This window comes from Coenobita brevimanus, chromosome 97 (genome assembly GCF_032717465.1).
Source record: "Coenobita brevimanus isolate Jiangsu-jjx chromosome 97, ASM3271746v2, whole genome shotgun sequence".
NCBI lineage: Eukaryota > Metazoa > Arthropoda > Malacostraca > Decapoda > Coenobitidae > Coenobita > Coenobita brevimanus.
Window position 1 is genome coordinate 47,496,572 of NC_137050.1, and position 10,707 is coordinate 47,507,278.

The following is a 10,707-nucleotide window of genomic DNA, read 5'->3' on the forward strand; positions in this document are numbered from 1 at the left end:
CACCACTCACCACACTCATCACCACCACCATGAGTTTCATCATCACCAACACCACCTCAATCCCCACCACCTTCACCATCCCCACCACCACTTTTACAACCACACCAGAAACTCACAACTCATGTTTGTGGCAGAGCCTCTTCACCCATCGTCATTAGCATCACAATCATCATTATCATTAATTTCAGTGTCTCTTATTATCATCATCATAATCAACAGCCTGCCGTGCTGTTTTTGCTCAAACCAGTAATCACTTCCTTCATAAGCCCAACAAATATCACCACCACGACCACCATCACCATGACCACCACCTTTATCATCATTAAAAACACCACCACCATTACCACTACCATCATCATCATCATCTACAGTCTACATTGGTTATTTTGGAACCCCCTCGTTTACCCATCCACTCACCATCTCTTCATTTCCTCACCATTATCACTGTCCCTAATATCCATCGCCCTGCCTCATATAGTCCTCAACGCCTATGCAGCCAGTTAAACATTATTTCCAATTTACATTTTTCTAGATGGTGTAACTGGTGGGCTCATTACAACGCCTGTTATTATGATTGCCGTGTTCAGAGTTTGGGTGGCGTTGTCATTAATGGCGCAGTTATAATTGGCGCTGGGCTAATGTCTTCCCATGACACACCACGTAACTGCTGCGTCAATCAAAACAACTATTCTAGTCACTGCATATTGACGTCAGAGATGGAATTTGCGCCAGCCACTTATGTGAACAATACTACTGATATCTCGGTCCATCAGGGAACAACATATACGTGCGCACCCACACGCAAGTATAAAATAACATACATACATACATACATACATACATACCGGTACACACATACATAAATGCATACATACATACATACACAATTAACACCCAAACAGGCATATTTATCAGCATACGAAAGTCCACTGCAGAACAAAAGCCTTTCACAGTTTTTTTTTTTTTTTTTTTTTTCACTGCATCCCACTGGGTGTCAGCCTGTTGCGTCTCGTCTTTTACTAATTCCCAGGGCAACAGAATAACAGGAATAAATACTGGAGTTAACCGAACAATACAGTAAAACTGTTAAAGGTGCAGTACTAGTATCTGCACTTTGACTCACATGATTCACACTCACTTGGATAAAATTGTCTGGTTTTAGTTACAAAAGAATACAAAAAATCTCCCAACTAGGACAGGGCAAATGGTACTTGTAAGGAAATAAAAAATGTGATGCCCTTTATTCATGGAGGGGTCAACAACAGTGAAACTGCAAGAAAATAGGAATATCACAAACGTCCTTAAATGCAAGCAAAGAAGACAGACACTATGTAATTCGCATATAAAAAAAAAAAATTGATAGCATGTCAGATCCTATTATAGAAGTACTGAAAGCTACGAGTGGCGGGACCACGTACTAAATATTGTACAGCAAGTCAAGATGTACACTAGGTTCATTACTCATCTATAATTAGTACTGTATATTGCATGTGTTGTTTGGTGCAGTGAACAAACGGACGATACTTGTACTGCCTCGTCGATTCCAATATTTATATATGTATTACTCGTCCCCGCCCCGGATGGGCACGGGGGACGTGTATTGTTTTCACTTGGTATGTCTGTTTGTTGGTTTATTTGTTTGTTGGTTTGTCTGTTAACAACTTAACTCGAAAACTACTGGTGTGATTTGACTAAAATTACAGGGATGATTGGCCATGACCATCTGATCACCATATTAAATTTTTGGCCAAATTGGGCCAAGGCCCAGACTGTAGGCCCAAAAAATGTAAAAAAAAAAAAAGGGGGGGGAGGGGCGAGTAAGAAGTTTTATTTTACCATAACTTCTTTCAAATTCTTCATATCGGCATGAAACCAAAACCTAAAGGTGCATCTTTCAAATTTGCATCCTATAACATGAATCATTACATCAGGGGGGTCACCCCCCAGTTAGCGGTTGGGGGGTCACTGTCAGGTGGGTCGGGCCTAAGATTTCAGATGGGCATAAAATCGTTAGTGTTTTCCCCGATTTACTCCAAATTTGATGTGACATCGTTGACTAGGTATCCTGTTGTGTTTATACGTAAGCACTAAAATGATTGCCGGGGATGGGTCTGCTGTGCCTTGGCACCGCTCCTTGTATTAGTTGTTTGTTTTTTGCAGTAGATGTACAAAGTGTTATAAAGATCTGTCTATTCAAGGATGTTCTTCTCAGAGCTCCCAAGCTGTTGCAAACAAGCTTGCTGATGTAAGTACACCTCTGCAGATCAATACTAATATCTCACCCCGGATCCAACGCAACCAGTGGTCTTACTTCTTTCCATCCTTACCACCTCCTTCCTACCCTCCCTTTCATTATGTTACCCATCATTTTATGGCATCAGTCATTTTACATGGAGTCAGAAGGTGAAGTTCATCAACTAATTTTAAATTCGTGAAGAATATACATCTTTTTACGTACCCTTTTCCATAGTGTAGCCTGTCCCTGAGATCTGCCTACTCGTTTCGGTCACACTGTCCTGTTGGATAGTGAAATTAGTTCTAGTTAATCGTTTAATGTGAATTTTGTTTTTACCGAATATAATGGGATGTCTGAATTTTGGCTTACTTGCTGTCTCAACCTTTCTTTGTAACAGCTTCTTTCAGAGTCACAGAAAAGGACAATACCACCATCAATGACAAAATTATTCTATCGCACGCGCGCACACACACACACACACACACACACACACACACACACACACACACACACACACACACACACACACACACACTCTCTCTCTCTCTCTCTCTCTCTCTCTCTCTCTCTCTCTCTCTCTTTCCTTTAACCTTCCCCTCCATGATACCCACCACTGAGTCAATCTTTGTCCTCCCACCCCCCGCCCCTTCTGATCGCATCGGCCTCGTCTCAATACCTCGTTACAGCACAAGTTGTTCTGATTCCCGAGTGGATTTCTGTCATTAGTGGACCCAAAGAGAAAGAGGGAGGGAGGGAAGGAGGGAGATACACACGCACATGCACACACACAGAGGCGGACACATACACAGAGACGCGCGCACACACACAGATATGAGAGAGAGAGAGAGAGAGAGAGAGAGAGAGAGAGAGTCAGTATGTGAGTAATGAGTCAATTCATGTGAGAGAGAGAGAGAGAGAGAGAGAGAGAGAGAGAGAGAGAGAGAGAGAGAAAGTCAGTACGTGAGTAGTGAGTTAATTCAAAGAGAGAGGGTGGTCAGTATATAAGCAGTGAGTCAGTTAAGCGAGAGAGAGAGAGAGAGAGTCAGTATGTGAGTAATGAGTCAATTCATGTGAGAGAGAGAGAGAGAGAGAGAGAGAGAGAGAGAGAGAGAGAGAGAAAGTCAGTACGTGAGTAGTGAGTTAATTCAAAGAGAGAGGGTGGTCAGTATATAAGCAGTGAGTCAGTTAAGCGAGAGAGAGAGAGAGAGAGAGAGAGAGAGAGAGAGTCAGTATGTGAGTAATGAGTCAAATCATGTGAGAGAGAGAGAGAGAGAGAGAGAGAGAGAGAGAGAGAGAGAGAGAGAGAGAGAGAGAGAGAGAGAGAGACCGAAAATTCTGGGGGGAAAAACTGAGGATGAGAAGTTAGCATAGGAGGTAGGAAAGGAGAAGAAAGATGGAAGTCGGAGAAAGAAGACGGTAATGTAAGGAGGAGAAAATAAGCGAGAAAAAGAAGGGGATGGAAGAGGAAGGACTAGAATCTGAGAGAAGGTGGGGATGGAGAGGACAGAGAAGAGATAATGATGTTGGAAAGAGAGGTAAAGGAAGGAAACAGGAAAGAAAAGAAGTTAAGGTAGGAAAAATATGAAAGAGATGAAGGAAATGAAGGAAGGAAAGAAGGAAAGAAAGATATTGCATAGTAGAGGGATCAGTGAAAAAAATAAAGAAGTTAAAGCAGAAGATGAAGGACAAGAAAAATGACTGAGTACCACAGAATATAACTGATAAGAAATGAATAATGCAGAGAGAGAGAGAGAGAGAGAGAGAGGTGATGCCGGATACAAAAAGAGATCGATATACTTTATGAAGAAAATAAAAGGAAATACAGGAGTGTTGCTGAATATAGACATTAAGGATAAAGTTAGAAAAAAGGGGTTACGAAGGAATGAAAATAAGAGAATGTAAGTTAGGAAGACAATATCAGCGTGGGAAAGGAAAATCAAATGAGAGGGTAATGTGGAACGAAGAAGAGGAATACAGAGGAGTGGAGCAGGAGAAAGGAGTAAGCATGAGAAACAGGAGATAGAGGAAGGGAGAATTGGTGGAAGGTAGATTTGATATAGAGGAGAAACGAGAAGGAGATAAAGCAGAGGAGGCGAGAGAATAGATAATAAGGTAGGGAGAAGGAGAGAGAGAGAGAAAGATACAGAATTGGAAGTGGAGAGAGAACAAGGAAAGTTAAGTTTGGGAGGAGAAAATCAGCGATAAAATTAAGTGGAGAGAGAGCAGAGGATGAAGGGGGAGAAGATGAGATATATTCAGGAATAGAAATCGGATGTAGAGTCCATCCTTCCATCCATCCATCATTCAATCCTAAATTGCCTCATGAGGAGCGTAGGAGCCTGGGGCTAGGCAAGTTGGTCCTGACATTTAAGAGAAAAGTGAAAAATTTGCGCCCCCGGGTGGGGTCGAACCACCAACCTTTCAGTTAACAGACGAGCGCGCTAACCGATTGTGCCACGGAGGCTTAAAATAACTCATAAACTGGAAGGTATGTGCAACAATAATGGAAATAAACAGAATCACATTAGAGGAACTGTGGTGAAGGCAATTGACATCATGAGAAAAAAAAAATGTTGCAAAATATTTAACTAACGAAAGGTAAGGAAAGGAAACCTTGGGAGAGCTGGAATGAAGGAAAGAAGTAAAGGAAAAACAGATAAGAAAAAAATAACAAGCAATGGCGAAAACAGGAAGAAAGTAAATAAATGAAAAGGGAGGGAGGGAAGAAAAATAATGAGGGGGGAAATGTGCAGAGAAAAGGTTACTTGGACGAACAAAAAGGCGGAAAAAAGGTACTCTGTATAAAACTACAAAAGATAACATATAGAGGCATGGAAATGATGAAGATGTACGAAATGAGAAGGCAGGTAAGAAATACAGAGGTATGAAGAAGTCAACGACAATTAAACAAAGCAGCGGGAGAATTGAAAGACCAATGATAATCTACAAATAGTTTAAACAGAAACTAACAAAGGGAAACTGGATAAGGAGAAGGCTCGTAGACTCACTCTCAGCTGAATAAAAACGTTAATGTTAACTGAATTAAAAGACTAAATTTGTCCCGACTACGAAAGAACTGACTGTTACAGGATGAAGTCTTCCCGTTTCCCACTCTCAGCTAACTAAAATCGCCCTTCGTGAACTTATAAGCACGACTTACAAATATGAGTGAGTTAATGGCTTTAAGAAAAACACATGAATTATAAGATACAGAGATAAATATGAAGCACCATATTCAAGCAATAAACAGTAATGCTGGACAGAAAAAAAATAATATAGATATTGTGTGGAAGGTAAAGGAGAGATAGGAAACAAGAAGAAACAAGAAGAAAATGAAGGAAATATACAGGGGGAACAAAATGGTGAAAGAACCATAACACACGAAAAACTCACCCTCACGTGATCACTACTGAACTTCCCGTTAAAAAAACAAGAAGAGGAAGAGGATTTTCTTTAATGAGTGGAAAAAGAACAAAAGGAAATCAATAAGTCTAGCGCTTGTGACTCTCAACTACCCAGATGGAGAGAAAAAAGGACATGTAGAGGAAGGAAGGAAGGAGAGCGAGGGTGAAAAGAAGAGTGGATGATGATGGGGGGAAGAAGAGGAGGGAAAGAGGGAAGTGGTTAAGATGATGGTGTGTGTGTGTGACAGACAGACAGACACAAAGAGATATAGACTGATGAACAGATAGAGGTAGATAGACAGACAGATAGACCGATGGAGACAGACAGATAGAGAGACAGATAGACAAGTAGAGAGAGACAAGTAGATGAACAGATTGACAGACAGAGACAGTTAGGCAGAGAAAGAGACAGACATGTAGACAGGGAGACAGGTAGAGATACAGACAGGCGGAAAGTGTGGGATGGGAAGGGAGGCAAAGTAGAGAAAGATTAAGAGAAGAAGGGAACAAGGAAAATGGTGAAAAAAAACAGAGAGAAGAAAAGAGAATGGACAGATGGAGGAGAATACTAGAGTAATTAGGCCTAAAAGAGGACGCATTGGCTGCCCTTTTGTTCGTCATTTGAATAAGCGAGAAAAATGGCTGGACGATGTTGCCAATCAATATACTGCCTGGTTCACAAAATCAGTCTCGAATTATGCAAATGTAGCACGGAAATAGACATGTAGAGTAGGAATTTTGCATAATTTCCATCAGTCATAAGAACTGGTGACAAAAAAAAAAGTACTGGCGTCGTATACATGAGGTAAAAAATACATATACATAAGACTTTAATCATACTACTTATCACCCATAGGAAGAGCTAATGGAAGGTGACTGTTTCGTATTATGTAAAAAGGAACAGTAATAACACACACATTAATTAGGGATTCATTGTAATTATCACTACATAAAAGAATCTTTGACGTAAGTGCTTGGTTCGTATTATGCAAAAAAAAAAAAAAAGGCAAGAACAAGAGACACAGGGTAGGAATCCATGATAATGTTTATATATTACATAAGCAGATGACATAATGAACCAGATTCATATGAACAGACAAAAGAAAACAGACACTAACCTAAGAATTTAGTATTACATTTAGCAGTCATTAGAATCTACGGCATTACGTCTAATTTCTTGTTTTATGCATTAACTCCTTACTTCTTTAGCAGCGGATGGTATCTTTGAAATGAATATAAGCGTCGCGTTGACTGAAATAAGCTACAAAGTTCTTAATTCTCGATCAACGCGTTAATCGAAAAAGTTTTTAATCTTCCTCGAACGATGAATTTCTCCAAGTTGAATAGAAATCACCTGCCCGTTGCTGAAATAAAATATAAGGTTCATATATCGCATCGAAAAGATTAAGATGGAAGTACGCATTTCGATGATACTGTTTTTAATAATGTTTGTTAGTTCTTGGGGTTTTCTTCTCATTCTCAACAGCTTCCAATAACTCCCTTGTTTAAATATGAATGCTATGTACTTAGTACACATATGAGAATGAAATTAACATGGACCAATTCTAGATCAATAATCAGCTTAAACAATCTTGGTATTATTGCAACTGCAGAAGAATCATGTGTAATTACAACACTTTCCAGGGCAATGGGGGAAGTGGTTGCCGACTGAGTAAAGAGATCGTCTTTTGTCTGAAACGGCGTTAATTCCAGTGCACCAGTGGGTATTAGTACCAAAATGGTGGCATGTGTAGGTGTGTGGCACAAAGGGGGATTCTTCGGCCTCAGAGAATGAAATGATGAAGCCTGTGCCCAGAGTCGGAAAAAGAAAATGTAGTTAGTATTCTGCTTCCCACCAAGTGTATTTATTTATTTATAAAGTAAGATAATTTTAGAGAACGCAATGCGTGGCAGGTATAGGGTTAACATCACAGAACAATGGGTGTGGGTTTGTCGCTGTGTCTCGTTTTGTGTTCATTTGCATTTCTTGACAAATTTGCATGCCTGTGTTGGGGCGGCGTCATGAAGTGTCCGGAAATGCCACTAACTTCACGATGAGTCTGCAGCACCGAGGGACAGAGAGACTCACAAGGCGGAAAAGGTTGGGGGAGAAGGAGATGAGACAAAGGGCTGAGGGAGGTGAGAGGGAAGTGAAAGGGAGGAAAGTGGGAGAGAGGTGAGTGAAAGGAGTGAGGGGGGAGAAGGTCAGATGGATGAGGGAGAGGGAGACGAGAGAGACAGACTGAAGAAGAGGGAGGTGTGATGGGGATGAGATAATGGGAAGAGCTGAGAGTTACTGGGTGAGGGGAAGAGCGGAAGGGGAGATGGGTGAGAAAGAGGGTTGAGGGAAGATGAGAGAGGGAGGTGAAAGGGGAGACTGAACGGGGAGATGAGAGGGAAGCAGGTAGAGGAAGCGTTGAGGAGGGTAAGAGGAAAGACAGTGAAGGGAGGTGAGAGGAAGGGCTAAAGGGGAGAGGGATGAAAAGGAAGGCTAAGTTAAGAGAGCTGAGGGAGAGGGGAGGAAATAGGATGTGAGAAGACCTGAGGGAGGTAAGTGGAAAAATGAATGAAAAGGGTGAGAAACGAAAGTGAGAAATTCATAAGAGATAAGTAGCTTAGAGGTATGTTTTTAATTCATGAAAGACTTCCACGCAAAATAGAGGAAAAGGGAAACTGTGGGAATTGTAGAAAGGAAAATATGTGCGCGTGCACACACGCACAGAGAGAGAGAGAGAGAGAGAGAGAGAGACCTGAGCTCTGTTGGGTCCACAAAAACTATCCTCTGCGTGAAATATGAATAGCCTACTTGGGCTTTATTCAGTAGAGAGAGAGAGAGAGAGAGAGAGAGAGAGAGGGAGGAAAGGGAACGGAAGGAGAAAGAAAAAGAATGGAAGATGAAAGAGAGGAGTTGAGAGGGCGGGGACGGACTTGAGAGAGCCGAAGAGGAAAGAAAAGAAAAGGTGGTTTTAAAAGGGAGGAGGAAAGGAAAGGAGAGGGAGAGGACTATAGAAAATGGTAGGAAATTTATAAAGAAATGGGATGATAATTTATTGAAACAAGAAGTGGAAAGGGAAGTGTAGAAAGAAGAAAGATGGTTGACTGAAGGGGTAATGAAGGGGAAGAGAGGGGACCAATGCTGGAGAAGTGGTGAGAAACGATGGGGTAGGGAAAAGCTAGTCGAAGAGAAGAATGGAAGTCAGTGTAAAGAGGAGAGGAAACAGTGAACAGATGGAGTCATATGAAAGGTGGAAACGTGATACTGGCGAGAGCAGAGGGGAGAGAAAGGCCAGGGAAACAAAGCAGAAAGGAGAAGGGGTTAGGTGAAGGGAGGGAAGGGGAGACGGAAGGAATGGGAATAAAGGGGAAGGAAAAAGAAAGCCAGGGAATGGCAGAGAAGGAGAGAAAAGGGGAAAGGAGGGACGGCGAGGAGAGTGGGAGGCAAGAGGAGGTTAAGAGAAGGGACTGGGGAGTGGAAATTAAAGGGAGAGAAGGGGGGAGATGAGAGGGAAAGGAGAGACGTCCGGAATGAGCAAAGATGACATATTAAAAGGTATAGAAGTGAATGGCAGATTGTGGTGGACCCAGTACAAAAAGAGGCAAAGAAAAAAAAATAGAACAGAGATGGGGGAGAATCGCCATACACTCTTAGATGTTTAAGTTAAGGAATCGGGAGAAAATTAATTAAAAACAACGATAGAGACCATGGCAAAGCACAAAAATAAGAAGTGAGGGAAGTACTTAGGTAAGTTCAACAGGAAACGAGTTAGTGCGATTGTTGAATAAGTGATGATAATTTATATGTTTATTTTGTATATATACATGGTAGTATAACCACAAAAATGAATGCTGTCTGAAAACTTAACGAAAAAGATATAGCCTACTGAAAAAAATAAAACGTACTGGGAGAAATTGCTAAGTTACTGTAGACATCGAAGTTATTATTCCTTTCAATGCCTAAGAGTAACGCTGTGATAATCATGGGGAAGAGTAAAATCACTATCTCAGCGTTGGCGTGCATTGCGTCAGTGAGGGGTCAGCATGTCATAGGGATATCTTGCCAAACACATGCAGAATGATGAAATGAATTAAACCTATCAACCAGAGATTACTTGGAATTCTGTCAGTAATACGTGTTCCCACGCAGCACATATCTAGCTAGAAATCTATTTCAGTCCGTACATGGCTTAGCAAATCTCTTGTTTTGTCTTCTGTGACTGCTGATATTCGTTCTTTCAAGTAGTAAGTTAAGCCCACCTTTTTTTTCTTTTCTTTTTGCCAGTCCACACAGTCTTCTGTAAATATGTAAGTAATTCCTAAGTTGTGGTTTATTTATTTAGATGATTTTTATGGATATGGCAACAAACCTTCTTCAAAGTTAATCATCCAGTGACGAACACCTCGCCAGCCTTGGGGTGGCAACAGTTACACGTCAGGGTGATTATATACAAAACAAATTATTACGTCTAGGTACATGCACAGAAATATGTAATTTCAGGAGTTACTAATCACTTTTGTCATTTATTTTCTTCCCAATATCTTTAACCAGTTTTTATTCTACCAACAAGGTGGTCAGACTCAAGCACTTTTTGGCACTTCATGTAACGCACGCACGCACGCACGCAAGCACGCACACACACACACACACACACACACACACACACACACACACACACACACGCACGCACGCACGCACGCACGCACGCACGCACGCACGCACGCACGCACGCACGCACGCACGCACGCACGCACGCACACACACACACACACACACACACACACACACACACACACACACACACACACACACACACACACACACACACACACACACACACACACACACACACACACACACACACACACACACACACACACACACACACACACACACACACACACACACACACACACACACACACACACACACACACACACACACACACACACACACACACACACACACACACACACACACACACACACACACACACACACACACACACACACACACACACACACACACACACACACACACACACACACACACACACACACACACACACACAC

The 10,707-nt window shown here is 41.7% G+C and overlaps 1 non-coding gene across 1 annotated transcript; it reads right to left on the reverse strand.

Moving 5' to 3' along the window:
• Positions 1–4,626: 4,626 nt before the first annotated feature.
• On the reverse strand, positions 4,627–4,700 carry TRNAN-GUU (transfer RNA asparagine (anticodon GUU)). The gene has a single exon. It is a non-coding gene; the product is annotated as a tRNA-Asn (tRNA).
• Positions 4,701–10,707: the final 6,007 nt, after the last annotated feature.